The 26,322-nt window shown below is 55.4% G+C and overlaps 1 pseudogene; it reads right to left on the minus strand.

The window, feature by feature from the left end:
* Positions 1-25,580, minus strand: part of LOC139240784 (zinc finger protein 23-like) — a 322,014-nt pseudogene extending 296,434 nt beyond the window's left edge.
* Between the last annotated feature and the right edge of the window lie 742 nt (positions 25,581-26,322).

Raw genomic sequence — 26,322 nt, forward strand, 5'->3', positions numbered from 1 at the left:
CTGTCACAGGACAGAGAGTGGAGAGCACCAGTTCCCACTGTCACAGGACAGAGGGTGGAGAGCACCAGTTCCCACTGTCACAGGACAGAGAGTGGAGAGCACCAGTTCAAACTGTCACAGGACGGGAGAGTAGAGAGCACCAGTTCCCAATGTCACAGGACAGAGAGTGGAGAGCAACAGTTCCCACTGTCACAGGACAGAGGGTGGAGAGCACCAGTTCCCACTGTCACAGGACAGAGAGTAGAGAGCACCAGTTCCCACTGTCACAGGACAGAGAGTGGAGAGCACCAGTTCCCACTGTGACAGGACAGCGAGTGGAGAGCACCAGTTCCCACTGTCACAGGACAGAGAGTGGAGAGCACCAGTTCCCACTTTCACAGGACAGAGAGTGGAGAGCACCAGTTCAAACTTTCACAGGAAAGAGAGTGGAGAGCACCAGTTCCCACTGTCACAGGACAGAGAGTGGAGAGCACCAGTTCCCACTGTCACAGGACAGAGAGTGGAGAGCACCAGTTCAAACTGTCACAGGACGGGAGAGTGGAGAGCACCAGTTCCCACTGTCACAGGACAGAGAGTGGAAAGCAACAGTTCCCACTGTCACAGGACAGAGAGTGGAGAGCACCAGTTCCCACTGTCACAGAACAGAGAGTGGAGAGCACCAGTTCAAACTGTCACAGGACGGGAGAGTGGAGAGCACAGTTCCCACTGTCACAGGACAGAGAGTGGAGAGCAGCAGTTCCCACTGTCACAGGACAGAGAGTGGAGAGCCCCAGTTCCCACTGTCACAGGACAGGGAGTGGAGAGCACCAGCTCCCACGGTCACAGGACAAAGAATGGAGAGCACCAGTTCCCACTGTCACAGGACAGAGATTGGAGAGCACCAGTTCCCACTGTGACAGGACAGCGAGTGGAGAGCACCAGTTCCCACTGTCACAGGACAGAGAGTGGAGAGCACCAGTTCCCACTGTCACAGGACAGAGAGTGGAGAGCAGCAGTTCCCACTGTCACAGGACAGAGAGTGGAGAGCACCAGTTCAAACTGTCTTAGGACAGAGAGTGGAGAGCACCAGTTCCCACTGTCACAGGACAGAGAGTGGAGAGCACCAGTTCCCACTGTCACAGGACAGAGATTGGAGAGCACCAGTTCCCACTGTCACAGGACAGAGAGTGGAGAGCACCAGTTCCCACTTTCACAGGACAGAGAGTGGAGAGCACCAGTTCAAACTGTCACAGGACAGAGAGTGGAGAGCACCAGTTCCCACTGTCACAGGACAGAGAGTGGAGAGCACCAGTTCCCACTGTCACAGGACAGAGAGTGGAGAGCACCAGTTCCCACTGTCACAGGACAGAGACTGGAGAGCACCAGTTCAAACTGTCACAGGACGGGAGAGTGGAGAGCACCAGTTCCCACTGTCACAGGACAGAGAGTGGAGAGCAACAGTTCCCACTGTCACAGGACAGAGAGTGGAGAGCACCAGTTCCCACTGTCACAGGACAGAGAGTGGAGAGCACCAGTTCAAACTGTCACAGGACGGGAGAGTGGAGAGCACCAGTTCCCACTGTCACAGGACAGAGAGTGGAGAGCACCAGTTCCCACTGTCACAGGACAGAGAGTGGAGAGCCCCAGTTCCCACTGTCACAGGACAGGGAGTGGAGAGCACCAGCTCCCACGGTCACAGGACAAAGAATGGAGAGCACCAGTTCCCACTGTCACAGGACAGAGAGTGGAGAGCACCAGTTCCCACTGTCACAGGACAGAGAGTGGAGAGCACCAGTTCCCACTGTCACAGGACACTGAGTGGAGAGCACCAGTTCCCACTGTCACAGGACAGAGAGTGGAGAGCACCAGTTCCCACTGTCACAGGATAGAGAGTGGAGAGCACCAGTTCCCACTGTCACAGGGCAGAGATGGAGAGCACCAGTTCCCACTGTCACAGGACAGAGAGTGGAGAGCACCAGTTCAAACTGTCACAGGACAGAGAGTTGAGAGCACCAGTTCAAACTGTCACAGGACAGAGAGTGGAGAGCACCAGTTCCCACTGTCACAGGACAGAGAATGGAGAGCACCAGATCCCACTGTCACAGGACAGAGAGTGGAGAGCACCAGTAACCACTGCCTCAGGACAGAGAGTGGACAGCACCAGTTCACACTGTCACAGGACAGAGATTGGAGAGCACCAGTTCCCACTGTCACAGGACAGAGAGTAGAGAGCACCAGTTCCCACTGTCACAGGACAGAGAGTGGAGAGCACCAGTTCCCACTGTCACAGGACAGAGAGTGGAGAGCAGCAGTTCAAACTGTCACAGGACAGAGAGTGGAGAGCAACAGTTCCCACTGTCACAGGACAGAGAGTGGAGAGCACCAGTTCCCACTGTCACAGGACAGAGGGTGGAGAGCACCAGTTCCCACTGTCACAGGACAGAGAGTGGAGAGCACCAGTTCAAACTGTCACAGGACGGGAGAGTGGAGTGCACCAGTTCCCAATGTCACAGGACAGAGAGTGGAGAGCAACAGTTCCCACTGTCACAGGACAGAGAGTAGAGAGCACCAGTTCCCACTGTCACAGGATAGAGAGTGGAGAGCACCAGTTCCCACTGTGACAGGACAGCGAGTGGAGAGCACCAGTTCCCACTGTCACAGGACAGAGAGTGGAGAGCACCAGTTCCCACTGTCACAGGACAGAGAGTGGAGAGCAGCAGTTCCCACTGTCACAGGACAGAGAGTGGAGAGCACCAGTTCAAACTGTCTTAGGACAGAGAGTGGAGAGCACCAGTTCCCACTGTCACAGGACAGAGAGTGGAGAGCACCAGTTCCCACTGTCACAGGACAGAGATTGGAGAGCACCAGTTCCCACTGTCACAGGACAGAGATTGGAGAGCACCAGTTCCCACTTTCACAGGACAGAGAGTGGAGAGCACCAGTTCAAACTTTCACAGGAAAGAGAGTGGAGAGCACCAGTTCCCACTGTCACAGGACAGAGAGTGGAGAGCACCAGTTCCCACTGTCACAGGACAGAGAGTGGAGAGCACCAGTTCAAACTGTCACAGGACGGGAGAGTGGAGAGCACCAGTTCCCACTGTCACAGGACAGAGAGTGGAGAGCAACAGTTCCCACTGTCACAGGACAGAGAGTGGAGAGCACCAGTTCCCACTGTCACAGAACAGAGAGTGGAGAGCACCAGTTCAAACTGTCACAGGACGGGAGAGTGGAGAGCACCAGTTCCCACTGTCACAGGACAGAGAGTGGAGAGCACCAGTTCCCACTGTCACAGGACAGAGAGTGGAGAGCCCCAGTTCCCACTGTCACAGGACAGGGAGTGGAGAGCACCAGCTCCCACGGTCACAGGACAAAGAATGGAGAGCACCAGTTCCCACTGTCACAGGACAGAGAGTGGAGAGCACCAGTTCCCACTGTCACAGGACAGAGAGTGGAGAGCACCAGTTCCCACTGTCACAGGACACTGAGTGGAGAGCACCAGTTCCCACTGTCACAGGACAGAGAGTGGAGAGCACCAGTTCCCACTGTCACAGGATAGAGAGTGGAGAGCACCAGTTCCCACTGTCACAGGGCAGAGAGTGGAAAGCACCAGTTCCCACTGTCACAGGACAGAGAGTGGAGAGCACCAGTTCAAACAGTCACAGGACAGAGAGTTGAGAGCACCAGTTCAAACTGTCACAGGACAGAGAGTGGAGAGCACCAGTTCCCACTGTCACAGGACAGAGAGTGGAGAGCACCAGTTCCCACTGTCACAGGACAGAGAGTGGAGAGCACCAGTTCCCACTGTCACAGGACAGAGAGTGGAGAGCACCAGTTCCCACTGTCACAGGACAGAGAGTGGAGAGCACCAGTTCAAACTGTCACAGGACAGAGAGTGGAGAGCACCAGTTCCCACTGTCACAGGACAGAGAGTGGAGAGCACCAGTTCCCACTGTCACAGGACAGAGGGTGGAGAGCACCAGTTCCCACTGTCACAGGACAGAGATTGGAGAGCACCAGTTCAAACTGTCACAGGACGGGAGAGTGGAGAGCACCAGTTCCCAATGTCACAGGACAGAGAGTGGAGAGCAACAGTTCCCACTCTCACAGGACAGAGAGTGGAGAGCACCAGTTCCCACTGTCACAGGACAGAGAATGGAGAGCACCAGTTCAAACTGTCACAGGATGGGAGAGTGGAGAGCACCAGTTCCCACTGTCACAGGACAGAGAGTGGAGAGCACCAGTTCCCACTGTCACAGGCCAGAGAGTGGAGAGCACCAGTTCCCACTGTCACAGGACAGGGAGTTGTGAGCACCAATTCCCACGGTCACAGGACAAAGAATGGAGAGCACCAGTTCCCACTGTCACAGGACAGAGAGTGGACAGCACCAGTTCACACTGTCACAGGACAGAGATTGGAGAGCACCAGTTCCCACTGTCACAGGACAGAGAGTGGAGAGCACCAGTTCCAACTGTCACAGGACAGAGAGCGGAGAGCACCAGTTCCCACTGTCACAGGACAGAGGGTGGAGAGCACCAGTTCCCACTGTCACAGGACAGAGAGTGGAGAGCACCAGTTCAAACTGTCACAGGACGGGAGAGTGGAGAGCACCAGTTCCCAATGTCACAGGACAGAGAGTGGAGAGCAACAGTTCCCACTGTCACAGGACAGAGAGTAGAGAGCACCAGTTCCCACTGTCACAGGACAGAGAGTGGAGAGCAACAGTTCCCACTGTCACAGGACAGAGAGTGGAGAGCACCAGTTCCCACTGTCACAGGACAGAGAGTGGAGAGCACCAGTTCCCAATGTCGCAGGACAGAGAGTGCAGAGCACCATTTCCCACTGTCACAGGACAGAGAGTGGAGAGCACCAGTTCCCACTGTCACAGGACAGAGATTGGAGAGCACCAGTTCCCACTGTGACAGGACAGCGAGTGGAGAGCACCAGTTCCCACTGTCACAGGACAGAGAGTGGAGAGCACCAGTTCCCACTGTCACAGGACAGAGAGTGGAGAGCAGCAGTTCCCACTGTCACAGGACAGAGAGTGGAGAGCACCAGTGCAAACTGTCTTAGGACAGAGAGTGGAGAGCACCAGTTCCCACTGTCACAGGACAGAGAGTGGAGAGCACCAGTTCCCACTGTCACAGGACAGAGATTGGAGAGCACCAGTTCCCACTGTCACAGGACAGAGATTGGAGAGCACCAGTTCCCACTTTCACAGGACAGAGAGTGGAGAGCACCAGTTCAAACTGTCACAGGACAGAGAGTGGAGAGCACCAGTTCCCACTGTCACAGGACAGAGAGTGGAGAGCACCAGTTCCCACTGTCACAGGACAGAGAGTGGAGAGCACCAGTTCAAACTGTCACAGGACGGGAGAGTGGAGAGCACCAGTTCCCACTGTCACAGGACAGAGAGTGGAGAGCAACAGTTCCCACTGTCACAGGACAGAGAGTGGAGAGCACCAGTTCCCACTGTCACAGAACAGAGAGTGGAGAGCACCAGTTCAAACTGTCACAGGACGGGAGAGTGGAGAGCACCAGTTCCCACTGTCACAGGACAGAGAGTGGAGAGCACCAGTTCCCACTGTCACAGGACAGAGAGTGGAGAGCCCCAGTTCACACTGTCACAGGACAGGGAGTGGAGAGCACCAGCTCCCACGGTCACAGGACAAAGAATGGAGAGCACCAGTTCCCACTGTCACAGGACAGAGAGTGGAGAGCACCAGTTCCCACTGTCACAGGACAGAGAGTGGAGAGCACCAGTTCCCACTGTCACAGGACACTGAGTGGAGAGCACCAGTTCCCACTGTCACAGGACAGAGAGTGGAGAGCACCAGTTCCCACTGTCACAGGACAGAGAGTGGAGAGCACCAGTTCCCACTGTCACAGGATAGAGAGTGGAGAGCACCAGTTCCCACTGTCACAGGATAGAGAGTGGAGAGCACCAGTTCCCACTGTCACAGGGCAGAGAGTGGAAAGCACCAGTTCCCACTGTCACAGGACAGAGAGTGGAGAGCACCAGTTCCCACTGTCACAGGACAGAGAATGGAGAGCACCAGATCCCACTGTCACAGGACAGAGAGTGGAGAGCACCAGTAACCACTGCCACAGGACAGAGCGTGGACAGCACCAGTTTACACTGTCACAGGACAGAGATTGGAGAGCACCAGTTCCCACTGTCACAGGACAGAGAGTGGAGAGCACCAGTTCCCACTGTCACAGGACAGAGAGTGGAGAGCACCAGTTCCCACTGTCACAGGACAGAGAGTGGAGAGCACCAGTTCAACCTGTCAGAGGACAGAGAGTGGAGAGCACCAGTTCCCACTGTCACAGGACAAAGAGTGGAGAGCACCAGTTCCCACTGTCACAGGACAGAGCGTGGAGAGCACCAGTTGCCACTGTTGCAGGACAGAGAGCGGAGAGAACCAGTTCCCACTGTCACAGGACAGAGAGTGGAGAGCACCAGTTCCCACTGTCACAGGACAGAGAGTGGAGAGCACCAGTTCAAACTGTCACAGGACAGAGAGTGGAGAGCACCAGTTCCCACTGTCACAGGACAGAGAGTGGAGAGCACCAGTTCCCACTGTCACAGGACAGAGGGTGGAGAGCACCAGTTCCCACTGTCACAGGACAGAGAGTGGAGAGCACCAGTTCAAACTGTCACAGGACGGGAGAGTGGAAAGCACCAGTTCCCAATGTCACAGGACAGAGAGTGGAGAGCAACAGTTCCCACTGTCACAGGACAGAGAGTGGAGAGCACCAGTTCCCACTGTCACAGGACAGAGAGTGGAGAGCACCAGTTCAAACTGTCACAGGATGGGAGAGTGGAGAGCAGCAGTTCCCACTGTCACAGGATAGAGAGTGGAGAGCACCAGTTTCCACTGTCACAGGACAGAGAGTGGAGAGCACCAGTTCCCACTGTCACAGGACAGAGAGTGGAGAGCACCAGTTCAAACTGTCACAGGACAGAGAGTTGAGAGCACCAGTTCAAACTGTCACAGGACAGAGAGTGGAGAGCACCAGTTCCCACTGTCACAGGACAGAGAGTGGAGAGCACCATTTCCCACTGTCACAGGACAGAGAGTGGAGAGCACCAGATCCCACTGTCACAGGACAGAGAGTGGAGAGCACCAGTAACCACTGTCACAGGACAGAGAGTGGAGAGCACCAGTTCACACTGTCACAGGACAGAGAGTGGAGAGCACCAGTTCCCACTGTCACAGGACAGAGAGTGGAGAGCACCAGTTCCCACTGTCACAGGACAGAGAGTGGAGAGCACCAGTTCCCACTGTCACAGGACAGAGAGTGGAGAGCACCAGTTCAAACTGTCACAGGACAGAGAGTGGAGAGCACCAGTTCCCACTGTCACAGGACAGAGCGTGGAGAGCACCATTTCCCAATGTCACAGGACAGAGAGTGGAGAGCACCAGTTCCCACTGTCACAGGACAGAGAGTAGAGAGCACCAGTTCCCACTGTCACAGGACAGAGAGTGGAGAGCACCAGTTCCCACTGTGACAGGACAGCGAGTGGAGAGCACCAGTTCCCACTGTCACAGGACAGAGAGTGGAGAGCACCAGTTCCCACTGTCACAGGACAGAGAGTGGAGAGCAGCAGTTCCCACTGTCACAGGACAGAGAGTGGAGAGCACCAGTTCAAACTGTCTTCGGACAGAGAGTGGAGAGCACCAGTTCCCACTGTCACAGGACAGAGAGTGGAGAGCACCAGTTCCCACTGTCACAGGACAGAGATTGGAGAGCACCAGTTCCCACTGTCACAGGACAGAGATTGGAGAGCACCAGTTCCCACTTTCACAGGACAGAGAGTGGAGAGCACCAGTTCAAACTTTCACAGGACAGAGAGTGGAGAGCACCAGTTCCCACTGTCACAGGACAGAGAGTGGAGAGCACCAGTTCCCACTGTCACAGGACAGAGAGTGGAGAGCACCAGTTCAAACTGTCACAGGACGGGAGAGTGGAGAGCACCAGTTCCCACTGTCACAGGACAGAGAGTGGAGAGCAACAGTTCCCACTGTCACAGGACAGAGAGTGGAGAGCACCAGTTCCCACTGTCACAGAACAGAGAGTGGAGAGCACCAGTTCAAACTGTCACAGGACGGGAGAGTGGAGAGCACCAGTTCCCACTGTCACAGGACAGAGAGTGGAGAGCACCAGTTCCCACTGTCACAGGACAGAGAGTGGAGAGCCCCAGTTCCCACTGTCACAGGACAGGGAGTGGAGAGCACCAGTTCCCACTGTCACAGGACACTGAGTGGAGAGCACCAGTTCCCACTGTCACAGGACAGAGAGTGGAGACAACCAGTTCCCACTGTCACAGGACAGAGAGTGGAGCGCACCAGTTCCCACTGTCACAGGGCAGAGAGTGGAAAGCACCAGTTCCCACTGTCACAGGACAGAGAGTGGAGAGCACCAGTTCAAACTGTCACAGGACAGAGAGTTGAGAGCACCAGTTCAAACTGTCACAGGACAGAGAGTGGAGAGCACCAGTTCCCACTGTCACAGGACAGAGAGTGGAGAGCACCAGTTCCCACTGTCACAGGACAGAGAATGGAGAGCACCAGATCCCACTGTCACAGGACAGAGAATGGAGAGCACCAGTAACCACTGCCACAGGACAGAGCGTGGACAGCACCAGTTCACACTGTCACAGGACAGAGATTGGAGAGCACCAGTTCCCACTGTCACAGGACAGAGAGTGGAGAGCACCAGTTCCCACTGTCACAGGACAGAGAGTGGAGAGCACCAGTTCCCACTGTCACAGGACAGAGAGTGGAGAGCACCAGTTCAAACTGTCACAGGACAGAGAGTGGAGAGCACCAGTTCCCACTGTCACAGGACAGAGAGTGGAGAGCACCTATTCCCACTGTCACAGGACAGAGGGTGGAGAGCACCAGTTCCCACTGTCACAGGACAGAGAGTGGAGAGCACCAGTTCAAACTGTCACAGGACGGGAGAGTGGAGAGCACCAGTTCCCAATGTCACAGGACAGAGAGTGGAGAGCAACAGTTCCCACTGTCACAGGACAGAGAGTGGAGAGCACCCGTTCCCACTGTCACAGGACAGAGAGTGGAGAGCACCAGTTCAAACTGTCACAGGATGGGAGAGTGGAGAGCACCAGTTCCCACTGTCACAGGACAGAGATTGGAGAGCACCAGTTCCCACTGTCACAGGACAGAGAGTGGAGAGCACCAGTTCCCACTGTCACAGGACAGAGAGTGGAGAGCACCAGTTCCCACTGTCACAGGACAGAGAGTGGAGAGCACCAGTTCAAACTGTCAGAGGACAGAGAGTGGAGAGCACCAGTTCCCACTGTCACAGGACAAAGAGTGGAGAGCACCAGTTCCCACTGTCACAGGACAGAGCGTGGGGAGCACCCGTTGCCACTGTTGCAGGACAGAGAGTGGGGAGAACCAGTTCCCACTGTCACAGGACAGAGAGTGGAGAGCACCAGTTCCCACTGTCACAGGACAGAGAGTGGAGAGCACCAGTTCAAACTGTCACAGGACAGAGAGTGGAGAGCAACAGTTCCCACTGTCACAGGACAGAGAGTGGAGAGCACCAGTTCCCACTGTCACAGGACAGAGGGTGGAGAGCACCAGTTCCCACTGTCACAGGACAGAGAGTGGAGAGCACCAGTTCAAACTGTCACAGGACGGGAGAGTGGAGAGCACCAGTTCCCAATGTCACAGGACAGAGAGTGGAGAGCAACAGTTCCCACTGTCACAGGACAGAGAGTAGAGAGCACCAGTTCCCACTGTCACAGGACAGAGAGTGGAGAGCACCAGTTCCCACTGTCACAGGACAGAGAGTGGAGAGCACCAGTTCCCAATGTCGCAGGACAGAGAGTGCAGAGCACCATTTCCCACTGTCACAGGACAGAGAGTGGAGAGCACCAGTTCCCACTGTCACAGGACAGAGATTGGAGAGCACCAGTTCCCACTGTGACAGGACAGCGAGTGGAGAGCACCAGTTCCCACTGTCACAGGACAGAGAGTGGAGAGCACCAGTTCCCACTGTCACAGGACAGAGAGTGGAGAGCAGCAGTTCCCACTGTCACAGGACAGAGAGTGGAGAGCACCAGTTCAAACTGTCTTAGGACAGAGAGTGGAGAGCACCAGTTCCCACTGTCACAGGACAGAGAGTGGAGAGCACCAGTTCCCACTGTCACAGGACAGAGATTGGAGAGCACCAGTTCCCACTGTCACAGGACAGAGATTGGAGAGCACCAGTTCCCACTTTCACAGGACAGAGAGTGGAGAGCACCAGTTCAAACTGTCACAGGACAGAGAGTGGAGAGCACCAGTTCGCACTGTCACAGGACAGAGAGTGGAGAGCACCAGTTCCCACTGTCACAGGACAGAGAGTGGAGAGCACCAGTTCAAACTGTCACAGGACGGGAGAGTGGAGAGCACCAGTTCCCACTGTCACAGGACAGAGAGTGGAGAGCAACAGTTCCCACTGTCACAGGACAGAGAGTGGAGAGCAACAGTTCCCACTGTCACAGAACAGAGAGTGGAGAGCACCAGTTCAAACTGTCACAGGACGGGAGAGTGGAGAGCACCAGTTCCCACTGTCACAGGACAGAGAGTGGAGAGCACCAGTTCCCACTGTCACAGGACAGAGAGTGGAGAGCCCCAGTTCCCACTGTCACAGGACAGGGAGTGGAGAGCACCAGCTCCCACGGTCACAGGACAAAGAATGGAGAGCACCAGTTCCCACTGTCACAGGACAGAGAGTGGAGAGCACCAGTTCCCACTGTCACAGGACAGAGAGTGGAGAGCACCAGTTCCCACTGTCACAGGACACTGAGTGGAGAGCACCAGTTCCCACTGTCACAGGACAGAGAGTGGAGAGCACCAGTTCCCACTGTCACAGGATAGAGAGTGGAGAGCACCAGTTCCCACTGTCACAGGGCAGAGAGTGGAAAGCACCAGTTCCCACTGTCACAGGACAGAGAGTGGAGAGCACCAGTTCAAACTGTCACAGGACAGAGAGTTGAGAGCACCAGTTCAAACTGTCACAGGACAGAGAGTGGAGAGCACCAGTTCCCACTGTCACAGGACAGAGAGTGGAGAGCACCAGTTCCCACTGTCACAGGACAGAGAATGGAGAGCACCAGATCCCACTGTCACAGGACAGAGAGTGGAGAGCACCAGTAACCACTGCCACAGGACAGAGCGTGGACAGCACCAGTTCACACTGTCACAGGACAGAGATTGGAGAGCACCAGTTCCCACTGTCACAGGACAGAGAGTGGAGAGCACCAGTTCCCACTGTCACAGGACAGAGAGTGGAGAGCACCAGTTCCCACTGTCACAGGACAGAGAGTGGAGAGCACCAGTTCAAACTGTCAGAGGACAGAGAGTGGAGAGCACCAGTTCCCACTGTCACAGGACAAAGAGTGGAGAGCACCAGTTCCCACTGTCACAGGACAGAGCGTGGAGAGCACCAGTTGCCACTGTTGCAGGACAGAGAGCGGAGAGAACCAGTTCCCACTGTCACAGGACAGAGAGTGGAGAGCACCAGTTCAAACTGTCACAGGACGGGAGAGTGGAGAGCACCAGTTCCCACTGTCACAGGACAGAGAGTGGAGAGCAACAGTTCCCACTGTCACAGGACAGAGAGTGGAGAGCACCAGTTCCCACTGTCACAGAACAGAGAGTGGAGAGCACCAGTTCAAACTGTCACAGGACGGGAGAGTGGAGAGCACCAGTTCCCACTGTCACAGGACAGAGAGTGGAGAGCACCAGTTCCCACTGTCACAGGACAGAGAGTGGAGAGCACCAGTTCCCACTGTCACAGGACACTGAGTGGAGAGCACCAGTTCCCACTGTCACAGGACAGAGAGTGGAGAGCACCAGTTCCTACTGTCACAGGATAGAGAGTGGAGAGCACCAGTTCCCACTGTCACAGGGCAGAGAGTGGAAAGCACCAGTTCCCACTGTCACAGGACAGAGAGTGGAGAGCACCAGTTCAAACTGTCACAGGACAGAGAGTTGAGAGCACCAGTTCAAACTGTCACAGGACAGAGAGTGGAGAGCACCAGTTCCCACTTTCACAGGACAGAGAGTGGAGAGCACCAGTTCCCACTGTCACAGGACAGAGAATGGAGAGCACCAGATCCCACTGTCACAGGACAGAGAGTGGAGAGCACCAGTAACCACTGCCACAGGACAGAGCGTGGACAGCACCAGTTCACACTGTCACAGGACAGAGATTGGAGAGCACCAGTTCCCACTGTCACAGGACAGAGAGTGGAGAGCACCAGTTCCCACTGTCACAGGACAGAGAGTGGAGAGCACCAGTTCCCACTGTCACAGGACAGAGAGTGGAGAGCACCAGTTCAAACTGTCAGAGGACAGAGAGTGGAGAGCACCAGTTCCCACTGTCACAGGACAAAGAGTGGAGAGCACCAGTTCCCACTGTCACAGGACAGAGCGTGGAGAGCACCAGTTGCCACTGTTGCAGGACAGAGAGCGGAGAGAACCAGTTCCCACTGTCACAGGACAGAGAGTGGAGAGCACCAGTTCCCACTGTCACAGGACAGAGAGTGGAGAGCACCAGTTCAAACTGTCACAGGACAGAGAGTGGAGAGCACCAGTTCCCATTGTCACAGGACAGAGAGTGGAGAGCACCAGTTCCCACTGTCACAGGACAGAGGGTGGAGAGCACCAGTTCCCACTGTCACAGGACAGAGAGTGGAGGGCACCAATTCAAACTGTCACAGGACGGGAGAGTGGAGAGCACCAGTTCCCAATGTCACAGGACAGAGAGTGGAGAGCAACAGTTCCCACTGTCACAGGACAGAGAGTGGAGAGCACCAGTTCCAACTGTCACAGGACAGAGAGTGGAGAGCCCCAGTTCAAACTGTCACAGGATGGGAGAGTGGAGAGCACCAGTTCCCACTGTCACAGGACAGAGAGTGGAGAGCACCAGTTCCCACTCTCACAGGCCAGAGAGTGGAGAGCACCAGTTCCCACTGTCACAGGACAGGGAGTGGTGAGCACCAATTCCCACGGTCACAGGACAAAGAATGGAGAGCACCAGTTCCCACTGTCACAGGACAGAGAGTGGAGAGCACCAGTTCCCACTGTCACAGGACAGAGAGTGTAGAGCACCAGTTGCCACTGTCACAGGACACTGAGTGGAGAGCTCCAGTTCCCACTGTCACAGGACAGAGAGTGGAGAGCACCAGTTCCCACTGTCACAGGATAGAGAGTGGAGAGCACCAGTTTCCACTGTCACAGGACAGAGAGTGGAGAGCACCAGTTCCCACTGTCACAGGACAGAGAGTGGAGAGCACCAGTTCAAACTGTCACAGGACAGAGAGTTGAGAGCACAAGTTCAAACTGTCACAGGACAGAGAGTGGAGAGCACCAGTTCCCACTGTCACAGGACAGAGAGTGGAGAGCACCATTTCCCTCTGCCACAGGACAGAGAGTGGAGAGCACCAGATCCCACTGTCACAGGACAGAGAGTGGAGAGCACCAGTTCCCACTGTCACAGGACAGAGAGTGGGGAGCACCAGTTCCCACTGTCACAGGACAGAGAGTGGAGAGCACCATTTCAAACTGTCACAGGACAGAGAGTGGAGAGCACCAGTTCCCACTGTCACAGGACAGACAGTGGAGAGCACCATTTCCCACTGTGACAGGACAGAGAGCGGAGAGCACCAGTTCCCACTGTTACAGGACAGAGAGTGGAGAGCACCAGTTCAAACTGTCAGGACGGGAAAGTGGAGAGCACCAGTTCCCACTGTCACAGGACAGAGAGTGGAGAGCAACAGTTCCCACTGTCACAGGACAGAGAGTGGAGAGCACCAGTTCCCACTGTCACAGGACAGAGAGTGGAGAGCACCAGTTCCCACTGTCACAGGACGGGAGAGTGGAGAGCACCAGGTGCCACTGTCACAGGACAGAGAGTGGAGAGCACCAGTTCCCACTGTCACAGGACAGAGAGTGGAGAGCACCAGTTCCCACTGTCACAGGACAGAGAGTGGAGAGCACCAGTTCCCACTGTCACAGGACAGAGAGTGGAGAGCACCAGTTCCCACTGTCACAGGACAGAGAGTGGAGAGCACCAGTTCCCACTGTCACAGGACAGAGAGTGGAGATCACCTGTTCCCACTGTCACAGGACAGAGAGTGGAGCGCACCAGTTCCCACTGTCACAGGACAGAGAGTGGAGAGCACCAGTTCCCACTGTCACAGGACAGAGAGTGGAGAGCGCCAGTTCCCACTGTGACAGGACAGAGAGTGGAGAGCACCAGTTCAAACTGTCACAGGACAGAGAGTGGAGATCACCAGTTCCCACTGTCACAGGGCAGAGAGTGGTGAGCACCATTTCCCACTGTCACAGGACAGAGAGTGGAGAGCACCAGTTCCCACTGTTACAGGACAGAGAGTGGAGAGCACCAGTTCAAACTGTCACAGGACGGGAAAGTGGAGAGCACCAGTTCACACTGTCACAGGACAGAGCGTGGAGAGCACCATTTCCCACTGTCACAGGACAGAGAGTGGAGAGCACCAGTTCCCACTGTCACAGGACAGAGAGTGAAGAGCACCAGTTCCCACTGTCACAGGACAGAGAGTGGAGAGCACCAGTTCCCACTGTCACAGGATAGAGAGTGGAGAGCACCAGTTCCCACTCTCACAGGACAGAGAGTGGAGAGCGCCATTTCCCACTGTCACAGGACAGAGAGTGGAGAGCACCAGTTCCCACTGTCACAGGACAGAGAGTGGAGAGCACCAGTTCCCACTGTCACAGGACAGAGAGTGGAGAGCATCGGTTCCCACTGTGACAGGACAGAGAGTGGAGAGCACCAATTCAAACTGTCACAGGACAGAGAGTGGAGAGCACCAGTTCAAACTGTCACAGGACGGGAGAGTGGAGAGCACCAGTTCCCACTGTCACAGGACAGAGAGTGGAGAGCAACAGTTCCCACTGTCACAGGACAGAGAGTGGAGAGCCCCAGTTCCCACTGTCACAGGACAGGGAGTGGAGAGCACCAGTTCCCACTGTCACAGGACAGAGATTGGAGAGCACAGTTCCCACTGTCACAGGACAGAGAATGGAGAGCACCAGTTCCCACTTTCACAGGACAGAGAGTGGAGAGCATCAGTTCAAACTGTCACGGGACAGAGAGTGGAGTGCACCAGTTCCCACTGTCACAGGACAGAGAGTGGAGAGCACCAGTTCCCACTGTCACAGGACAGAGAGTGGAGAGCACCAGTTCAAACTGTCACAGGACGGGAGAGTGGAGAGCACCAGTTCCCACTGTCACAGGACAGAGAGTGGAGAGCAACAGTTCCCACTGTCACAGGACAGAGAGTGGAGAGCACCAGTTCCCACTGTCACAGGACAGAGAGTGGAGAGCACCAGTTCCCACTGTCACAGGACAGAGAGTGAAGAGCACCAGTTCCCACTGTCACAGGACAGAGAGTGGAGAGCACCAGTTCCCACTGTCACAGGATAGAGAGTGGAGAGCACCAGTTCCCACTCTCACAGGACAGAGAGTGGAGAGCGCCATTTCCCACTGTCACAGGACAGAGAGTGGAGAGCACCAGTTCCCACTGTCACAGGACAGAGAGTGGAGAGCACCGGTTCCCACTGTCACAGGACAGAGAGTGGAGAGCATCGGTTCCCACTGTGACAGGACAGAGAGTGGAGAGCACCAATTCAAACTGTCACAGGACAGAGAGTGGAGAGCACCAGTTCAAACTGTCACAGGACGGGAGAGTGGAGAGCACCAGTTCCCACTGTCACAGGACAGAGAGTGGAGAGCAACAGTTCCCACTGTCACAGGACAGAGAGTGGAGAGCCCCAGTTCCCACTGTCACAGGACAGGGAGTGGAGAGCACCAGTTCCCACTGTCACAGGACAGAGATTGGAGAGCACAGTTCCCACTGTCACAGGACAGAGAATGGAGAGCACCAGTTCCCACTTTCACAGGACAGAGAGTGGAGAGCATCAGTTCAAACTGTCACGGGACAGAGAGTGGAGTGCACCAGTTCCCACTGTCACAGGACAGAGAGTGGAGAGCACCAGTTCCCACTGTCACAGGACAGAGAGTGGAGAGCACCAGTTCAAACTGTCACAGGACGGGAGAGTGGAGAGCACCAGTTCCCACTGTCACAGGACAGAGAGTGGAGAGCAACAGTTCCCACTGTCACAGGACAGAGAGTTGAGAGCACCAGTTCAAACTGTCACAGGACAGAGAGTGGAGAGCACCAGTTCCCACTTTCACAGGACAGAGAGTGGAGAGCACCAGTTCCCACTGTCACAGGACAGAGAATGGAGAGCACCAGATCCCACTGTCACAGGACAGAGAGTGGAGAGCACCAGTAACCACTGCCACAGGACAGAGCGTGGACAGCACCAGTTCACACTGTCACAGGACAGAGATTGGAGAGCACCAGTTCCCACTGTCACAGGACAGAGAGTGGAGAGCACCAGTTCCCACTGTCACAGGACAGAGAGTGGAGAGCACCAGTTCCCACTGTCACAGGACAGAGAGTGGAGAGCACCAGTTCAAACTGTCAGAGGACAGAGAGTGGAGAGCACCAGTTCCCACTGTCACAGGACAAAGAGTGGAGAGCACCAGTTCCCACTGTCACAGGACAGAGCGTGGAGAGCACCAGTTGCCACTGTTGCAGGACAGAGAGCGGAGAGAACCAGTTCCCACTGTCACAGGACAGAGAGTGGAGAGCACCAGTTCCCACTGTCACAGGACAGAGAGTGGAGAGCACCAGTTCAAACTGTCACAGGACAGAGAGTGGAGAGCACCAGTTCCCATTGTCACAGGACAGAGAGTGGAGAGCACCAGTTCCCACTGTCACAGGACAGAGGGTGGAGAGCACCAGTTCCCACTGTCACAGGACAGAGAGTGGAGGGCACCAATTCAAACTGTCACAGGACGGGAGAGTGGAGAGCACCAGTTCCCAATGTCACAGGACAGAGAGTGGAGAGCAACAGTTCCCACTGTCACAGGACAGAGAGTGGAGAGCACCAGTTCCAACTGTCACAGGACAGAGAGTGGAGAGCCCCAGTTCAAACTGTCACAGGATGGGAGAGTGGAGAGCACCAGTTCCCACTGTCACAGGACAGAGAGTGGAGAGCACCAGTTCCCACTCTCACAGGCCAGAGAGTGGAGAGCACCAGTTCCCACTGTCACAGGACAGGGAGTGGTGAGCACCAATTCCCACGGTCACAGGACAAAGAATGGAGAGCACCAGTTCCCACTGTCACAGGACAGAGAGTGGAGAGCACCAGTTCCCACTGTCACAGGACAGAGAGTGTAGAGCACCAGTTGCCACTGTCACAGGACACTGAGTGGAGAGCTCCAGTTCCCACTGTCACAGGACAGAGAGTGGAGAGCACCAGTTCCCACTGTCACAGGATAGAGAGTGGAGAGCACCAGTTTCCACTGTCACAGGACAGAGAGTGGAGAGCACCAGTTCCCACTGTCACAGGACAGAGAGTGGAGAGCACCAGTTCAAACTGTCACAGGACAGAGAGTTGAGAGCACAAGTTCAAACTGTCACAGGACAGAGAGTGGAGAGCACCAGTTCCCACTGTCACAGGACAGAGAGTGGAGAGCACCATTTCCCTCTGCCACAGGACAGAGAGTGGAGAGCACCAGATCCCACTGTCACAGGACAGAGAGTGGAGAGCACCAGTTCCCACTGTCACAGGACAGAGAGTGGGGAGCACCAGTTCCCACTGTCACAGGACAGAGAGTGGAGAGCACCATTTCAAACTGTCACAGGACAGAGAGTGGAGAGCACCAGTTCCCACTGTCACAGGACAGACAGTGGAGAGCACCATTTCCCACTGTGACAGGACAGAGAGCGGAGAGCACCAGTTCCCACTGTTACAGGACAGAGAGTGGAGAGCACCAGTTCAAACTGTCAGGACGGGAAAGTGGAGAGCACCAGTTCCCACTGTCACAGGACAGAGAGTGGAGAGCAACAGTTCCCACTGTCACAGGACAGAGAGTGGAGAGCACCAGTTCCCACTGTCACAGGACAGAGAGTGGAGAGCACCAGTTCCCACTGTCACAGGACGGGAGAGTGGAGAGCACCAGGTGCCACTGTCACAGGACAGAGAGTGGAGAGCACCAGTTCCCACTGTCACAGGACAGAGAGTGGAGAGCACCAGTTCCCACTGTCACAGGACAGAGAGTGGAGAGCACCAGTTCCCACTGTCACAGGACAGAGAGTGGAGAGCACCAGTTCCCACTGTCACAGGACAGAGAGTGGAGAGCACCAGTTCCCACTGTCACAGGACAGAGAGTGGAGATCACCTGTTCCCACTGTCACAGGACAGAGAGTGGAGCGCACCAGTTCCCACTGTCACAGGACAGAGAGTGGAGAGCACCAGTTCCCACTGTCACAGGACAGAGAGTGGAGAGCGCCAGTTCCCACTGTGACAGGACAGAGAGTGGAGAGCACCAGTTCAAACTGTCACAGGACAGAGAGTGGAGATCACCAGTTCCCACTGTCACAGGGCAGAGAGTGGTGAGCACCATTTCCCACTGTCACAGGACAGAGAGTGGAGAGCACCAGTTCCCACTGTTACAGGACAGAGAGTGGAGAGCACCAGTTCAAACTGTCACAGGACGGGAAAGTGGAGAGCACCAGTTCACACTGTCACAGGACAGAGCGTGGAGAGCACCATTTCCCACTGTCACAGGACAGAGAGTGGAGAGCACCAGTTCCCACTGTCACAGGACAGAGAGTGAAGAGCACCAGTTCCCACTGTCACAGGACAGAGAGTGGAGAGCACCAGTTCCCACTGTCACAGGATAGAGAGTGGAGAGCACCAGTTCCCACTCTCACAGGACAGAGAGTGGAGAGCGCCATTTCCCACTGTCACAGGACAGAGAGTGGAGAGCACCAGTTCCCACTGTCACAGGACAGAGAGTGGAGAGCACCAGTTCCCACTGTCACAGGACAGAGAGTGGAGAGCATCGGTTCCCACTGTGACAGGACAGAGAGTGGAGAGCACCAATTCAAACTGTCACAGGACAGAGAGTGGAGAGCACCAGTTCAAACTGTCACAGGACGGGAGAGTGGAGAGCACCAGTTCCCACTGTCACAGGACAGAGAGTGGAGAGCAACAGTTCCCACTGTCACAGGACAGAGAGTGGAGAGCCCCAGTTCCCACTGTCACAGGACAGGGAGTGGAGAGCACCAGTTCCCACTGTCACAGGACAGAGATTGGAGAGCACAGTTCCCACTGTCACAGGACAGAGAATGGAGAGCACCAGTTCCCACTTTCACAGGACAGAGAGTGGAGAGCATCAGTTCAAACTGTCACGGGACAGAGAGTGGAGTGCACCAGTTCCCACTGTCACAGGACAGAGAGTGGAGAGCACCAGTTCCCACTGTCACAGGACAGAGAGTGGAGAGCACCAGTTCAAACTGTCACAGGACGGGAGAGTGGAGAGCACCAGTTCCCACTGTCACAGGACAGAGAGTGGAGAGCAACAGTTCCCACTGTCACAGGACAGAGAGTGGAGAGCACCAGTTCCCACTGTCACAGGACAGAGAGTGGAGAGCACCAGTTCAAACTGTCACAGGACGGGAGAGTGGAGAGCACCAGTTCCCACTGTCACAGGACAGAGAGTGGAGAGCACCAGTTCCCACTGTCACAGGACAGAGAGTGGAGAGCCCCAGTTCCCACTGTCACAGGACAGGGAGTGGAGAGCACCAGCTCCCACGGTCACAGGACAAAGAATGGAGAGCACCAGTTCCCACTGTCACAGGACAGAGAGTGGAGAGCACCAGTTCCCACTGTCACAGGACAGAGAGTGGAGAGCACCAGTTCCCACTGTCACAGGATAGAGAGTGGAGAGCACCAGTTCCCACTGTCACAGGACAGAGAGTGGAGAGCACCAGTTCCCAATGTCACAGGACAGAGAGTGGAGAGCACCAGTTCAAACTGTCTCAGGACAGAGAGTGGAGAGCACCAGTTCCCACTGTCACAGGACAGAGAGTGGAGAGCACCAGTTCCCACTGTCACAGGACAGAGAGTGGGGAGCACCAGTTCCCACTGTCACAGGACAGAGTGTGGAGAGCACCATTTCAAACTGTCACAGGACAGAGAGTGGAGAGCACCAGTTCCCACTGTCACAGGACAGAGAGTGGAGAGCACCATTTCCCACTGTGACAGGACAGAGAGCGGAGAGCACCAGTTCCCACTGTTACAGGACAGAGAGTGGAGAGCACCAGTTCAAACTGTCAGGACGGGAAAGTGGAGAGCACCAGTTCCCACTGTCACAGGACAGAGAGTGGAGAGCAACAGTTCCCACTGTCACAGGACAGAGAGTGGAGAGCACCAGTTCCCACTGTCACAGGACAGAGAGTGGAGAGCACCAGTTCCCACTGTCACAGGACGGGAGAGTGGAGAGCACCAGGTGCCACTGTCACAGGACAGAGAGTGGAGAGCACCAGTTCCCACTGTCACAGGACAGAGAGTGGAGAGCACCAGTTCCCACTGTCACAGGACAGAGAGTGGAGAGCACCAGTTCCCACTGTCACAGGACAGAGAGTGGAGAGCACCAGTTCCCACTGTCACAGGACAGAGAGTGGAGAGCACCAGTTCCCACTGTCACAGGACAGAGAGTGGAGATCACCTGTTCCCACTGTCACAGGACAGAGAGTGGAGCGCACCAGTTCCCACTGTCACAGGACAGAGAGTGGAGAGCACCAGTTCCCACTGTCACAGGACAGAGAGTGGAGAGCGCCAGTTCCCACTGTGACAGGACAGAGAGTGGAGAGCACCAGTTCAAACTGTCACAGGACAGAGAGTGGAGATCACCAGTTCCCACTGTCACAGGGCAGAGAGTGGTGAGCACCATTTCCCACTGTCACAGGACAGAGAGTGGAGAGCACCAGTTCCCACTGTTACAGGACAGAGAGTGGAGAGCACCAGTTCAAACTGTCACAGGACGGGAAAGTGGAGAGCACCAGTTCACACTGTCACAGGACAGAGCGTGGAGAGCACCATTTCCCACTGTCACAGGACAGAGAGTGGAGAGCACCAGTTCCCACTGTCACAGGACAGAGAGTGAAGAGCACCAGTTCCCACTGTCACAGGACAGAGAGTGGAGAGCACCAGTTCCCACTGTCACAGGATAGAGAGTGGAGAGCACCAGTTCCCACTCTCACAGGACAGAGAGTGGAGAGCCCCATTTCCCACTGTCACAGGACAGAGAGTGGAGAGCACCAGTTCCCACTGTCACAGGACAGAGAGTGGAGAGCACCAGTTCCCACTGTCACAGGACAGAGAGTGGAGAGCATCAGTTCCCACTGTGACAGGACAGAGAGTGGAGAGCACCAATTCAAACTGTCACAGGACAGAGAGTGGAGAGCACCAGTTCAAACTGTCACAGGACGGGAGAGTGGAGAGCACCAGTTCCCACTGTCACAGGACAGAGAGTGGAGAGCAACAGTTCCCACTGTCACAGGACAGAGAGTGGAGAGCCCCAGTTCCCACTGTCACAGGACAGGGAGTGGAGAGCACCAGTTCCCACTGTCACAGGACAGAGATTGGAGAGCACAGTTCCCACTGTCACAGGACAGAGAATGGAGAGCACCAGTTCCCACTTTCACAGGACAGAGAGTGGAGAGCATCAGTTCAAACTGTCACGGGACAGAGAGTGGAGTGCACCAGTTCCCACTGTCACAGGACAGAGAGTGGAGAGCACCAGTTCCCACTGTCACAGGACAGAGAGTGGAGAGCACCAGTTCAAACTGTCACAGGACGGGAGAGTGGAGAGCACCAGTTCCCACTGTCACAGGACAGAGAGTGGAGAGCAACAGTTCCCACTGTCACAGGACAGAGAGTGGAGAGCACCAGTTCCCACTGTCACAGGACAGAGAGTGGAGAGCACCAGTTCAAACTGTCACAGGACGGGAGAGTGGAGAGCACCAGTTCCCACTGTCACAGGACAGAGAGTGGAGAGCCCCAGTTCCCACTGTCACAGGACAGGGAGTGGAGAGCACCAGCTCCCACGGTCACAGGACAAAGAATGGAGAGCACCAGTTCCCACTGTCACAGGACAGAGAGTGGAGAGCACCAGTTCCCACTGTCACAGGACAGAGAGTGGAGAGCACCAGTTCCCACTGTCACAGGACACTGAGTGGAGAGCACCAGTTCCCACTGTCACAGGACAGAGAGTGGAGAGCACCAGTTCCCACTGTCACAGGATAGAGAGTGGAGAGCACCAGTTCCCACTGTCACAGGACAGAGAGTGGAGAGCACCAGTTCCCACTGTCACAGGACAGAGAGTGGAGAGCACCAGTTCAAACTGTCACAGGACAGAGAGTTGAGAGCACCAGTTCAAACTGTCACAGGACAGAGAGTGGAGAGCACCAGTTCCCACTGTCACAGGACAGAGAGTGGAGAGCACCAGTTCCCACTGTCACAGGACAGAGAATGGAGAGCACCAGATCCCACTGTCACAGGACAGAGAGTGGAGAGCACCAGTAACCACTGCCACAGGACAGAGAGTGGAGAGCACCAGTTCACACTGTCACAGGACAGAGAGTGGAGAGCACCAGTTCCCACTGTCACAGGACAGAGAGTGGAGAGCACCAGTTCCCACTCTCACAGGACAGAGAGTGGAGAGCACCAGTTCAAACTGTCAGAGGACAGAGAGTGGAGAGCACCAGTTCCCACTGTCACAGGACAAAGAGTGGAGAGCACCAGTTCCCACTGTCACAGGACAGAGCGTGGAGAGCACCAGTTGCCACTGTCGCAGGATAGAGAGTGGAGAGCACCAGTTCAAACTGTCACAGGACAGAGAGTGGAGAGCACCAGTTCCCACTGTCACAGGACAGAGAGTGGAGAGCACCAGTTCCCACTGTCACAGGACAGAGAGTGGAGAGCACCAGTTCCCACTGTCACAGGACAGAGAGTGGAGAGCACCAGTTCAAACTGTCTCAGGACGGGAGAGTGGAGAGCACCAGTTCCCACTGTCACAGGACAGAGAGTGGAGAGCAACAGTTCCCACTGTCACAGGACAGAGAGTGGAGAGCACCAGTTCCCACTGTCACAGGACAGAGAGTGGAGAGCACCAGTTCAAACTGTCACAGGATGGGAGAGTGGAGAGCACCAGTTCCCACTGTCACAGGACAGAGAGTGGAGAGCACCAGTTCCCGCTGTCACAGGCCAGAGAGTGGAGAGCACCAGTTCCCACTGTCACAGGACAGGGAGTGGTGAGCACCAGTTCCCACGGTCACAGGACAAAGAATGGAGAGCACCAGTTCCCACTGTCACAGGACTATGAGTGGAGAGCACCAGTTCCCACTGTCACAGGACAGAGAGTGGAGAGCACCAGTTGCCACTGTCACAGGACACTGAGTGGAGAGCACCAGTTCCCACTGTCACAGGACAGAGAGTGGAGAGCACCAGTTCCCACTGTCACAGGACAGAGAGTGGAGAGCACCAGTTCCCACTGTCACAGGACAGAGAGTGGAGAGCACCAGTTCCCAATGTCACAGGACAGAGAGTGGTGAGCACCATTTCCCACTGTCACAGGACAGAGAGTGGAGAGCACAAGTTCCCACTGTCACAGGACAGAGAGTGGAAAGCACCAGTTCCCAATGTCACAGGACAGAGAGTGGAGCGCACCAGTTCCCACTGTCACAGGACAGAGAGTGTAGAGCACCAGTTCCCACTCTCACAGGACAGAGAGTGGAGAGCACCAGTTCCCACTGTCTCAGGACAGAGAGTGGAGAGCACCAGTTCAAACTGTCACAGGACAGAGAGTGGAGAGCACCATTTCCCACTGTCTCAGGACAGAGAGTGGAGAGCACCAGTTCCCACTGTCACAGGACAGAGAGTGGAGAGCACCAGTTCCCACTGTCACAGGACAGAGAGTGGAGAGCACCAGTTCCCACTGTCACAGGACAGAGAGTGGAGAGCACCATTTCAAACTGTCACAGGACAGAGAGTGGAGAGCACCAGTTCAAACTGTCACAGGACAGAGAGTGGAGAGCACCAGTTCCCACTGTCACAGGACAGAGAGTGGAGAGCACCAGTTCCCACTGTCACAGGACAGAGAGTGGAGAGCACCAGTTCCCACTGTTACAGGACAGAGAGTGGAGAGCACCAGTTCAAACTGTCACAGAAGCATCCAGTCGTGCCCCGGTAACTGCCCCCAAAGGAAGTGGAGTGTGGGAAATTGCACTCCGCTTCCATTGAGGGGTGGTCAGGCCAATTCTGCGGCGGGAGCAGGACTTCAACATTGGTGGCTAAAATTCCCGGCCCCAGAAGGTTACCACCCACAAGATGGGAGCCTGTGCGGGGAATCAGAGGGAAGTGGAGGGGAGACGGGTGCGGGGGATGGAGGGGAGAGTGGTGGAGGTGGAGGGCGGAGAAACCCAGGGCGGGGGACGGGAGGGGCCACATTGTAGCGCAGGTCTGGGGGGTGCGAAGTGTGTTGGAGGGGTGGGCCTGGGGGCTCTGTGCCTCGGTGCGGGGAGTGTTCGGAGTGGGGTGGATGGGTTAACTGCGCAGATGGCGGTTGGTGGATGTGGTGTGGTTGGCGTCGCGGGGGCGTGGCTCCGGGGTGGCCGGGGCTGGGGGCTCAACATCCGCGGGTGTTCGGCATTTGGCAGGATGGGGCGGGTTGGGTGCGGGGGGAGTGGTCCCGATGTTGGGTGGGTCCGGATCGGGGTGGGGGGCACGGTCTTGGGATGGCGGGTGGGCTGTTTGGGGCTGGGATGGGGAGAGACTTCGGGGAGTTGTTGGCCCGTGGGGTTCCCTGCCACGGAGAATTGTTGATGTCAGTTCATTTGATGTGTTCGGGAGGGAGTTGGATGTGGTCCTTCCGGCTGGGGGCAGGGCGTGGGGTGGGAGATGTGGAGGGGGCGTGGGGGGCGAGGTACTGGGGTGAGTGATCAGCCATGATCTTGTTGAATGGCGGTGCAGGCTCGAAGGGCCGAATGGCCTACTCCTGCAACTATTTTCTGTGTTTCTATGTTTCTTCCTGCATTTCCACTGGGACACTGGACCAGCTCCTGTGAAGCACACAACTTTTGACTCGAGATAATAAGGGGTCCTGGCTTGTCCAGGTTTTGATCTGCCGGGCAGTGATGGGTGATTGCTCACTCTCAAATGCTTCCATAACCATGGCTAGATCTGTGGTCTGCGCCATTTCCACCCTGTGGTGGGCAATGGCAGCCTACTGAGAGCATCGGCGCAGTTTTTTGTGCCTGGCCTGTGGTGGATGGCGTAGTTTTATGCGGACAACATGAGCGCCCATCTCTGGATGCATAAGCAACCAGTTGCAGTTTCCCGAAATCATTAGCTTGTTGCAATACACACCCGACGCCATATGACAACACATCACAAGCTAGTACCAAACGCTTACATGGACCATACAACACAAGCAATTTGTTTGAGCAAAACAATTTTCTCGCTTTAACAAAGGCATTTTCTTGGCTTTTGCCCCAAACCCATTCACCCCCTTTTTGTCGTGGATCTAGCAGTGTGCTGAGACCCGGTAAGAAGTTACCAAAGTAGTTCAAGAGTCCCAGAAACGACCGCAGCTCCATCACGTTCTGTGGCCTCGGTGCGTTCTCGATTGCCTCCATCTTCCTGTTGGTAGGCCTGATGCCGTCCGCTGCAATCCTCCTTCCCAAGAACTCCACTTCAGGCAATAGGAAAACGCACATCGAGCGTTTTAACCTGAGCCCCATGTGGTTGAGTCGACTAAGAACCTCCTCCAGGTTCTGCAGATGCTCGACTGTGTTCCGACCTGTGACCAAGATGTCGTCCTGGAAGACCACGGTGTGCGGGACCGACTTCAGTAAACTTTCCATGTTTCTTCGGAATATCGCCGCCGCTGATCGGATTCCAAATGGACTTCTGTTGTAAACAAAAAGACTTTTGTGCATGTTGATGCAGGTGAGGGCCTTCGATGATTCCTCCAGTTCCTGCATCATGTAGGCTGAAGTCAGATCCAGATTTGTGAATGTCTTTCCTCCCGCCAGCGTTGCAAAGAGGTCGTCAGCCTTTGGTAGTGGGTATTGGTCCTGCAGGGAGAAACGATTGATAGTTACTTTGCAATTGCCACAGATTCTTACGGTGCCTTCTCCATTGAGGAGTGGGACAATAGTATTTTAAAAATTAGTATTAAAACACTTTACCTAAACGCACGCAGCATTCAAAACAAAGTAAATGAGTTGACGGCACAAATCATTACAAATGGGTATGATTTGGTGGCCATTACAGAAACATGGTTGCAGGGTGGCCAAGACTGGGAATTAAACATACAGGGGTATCTGACAATTCAGAAAGATAGACAAGAGAGGA

This window comes from Pristiophorus japonicus, chromosome X, assembly GCF_044704955.1.
Source record: "Pristiophorus japonicus isolate sPriJap1 chromosome X, sPriJap1.hap1, whole genome shotgun sequence".
Taxonomy (NCBI): domain Eukaryota; kingdom Metazoa; phylum Chordata; class Chondrichthyes; family Pristiophoridae; genus Pristiophorus; species Pristiophorus japonicus.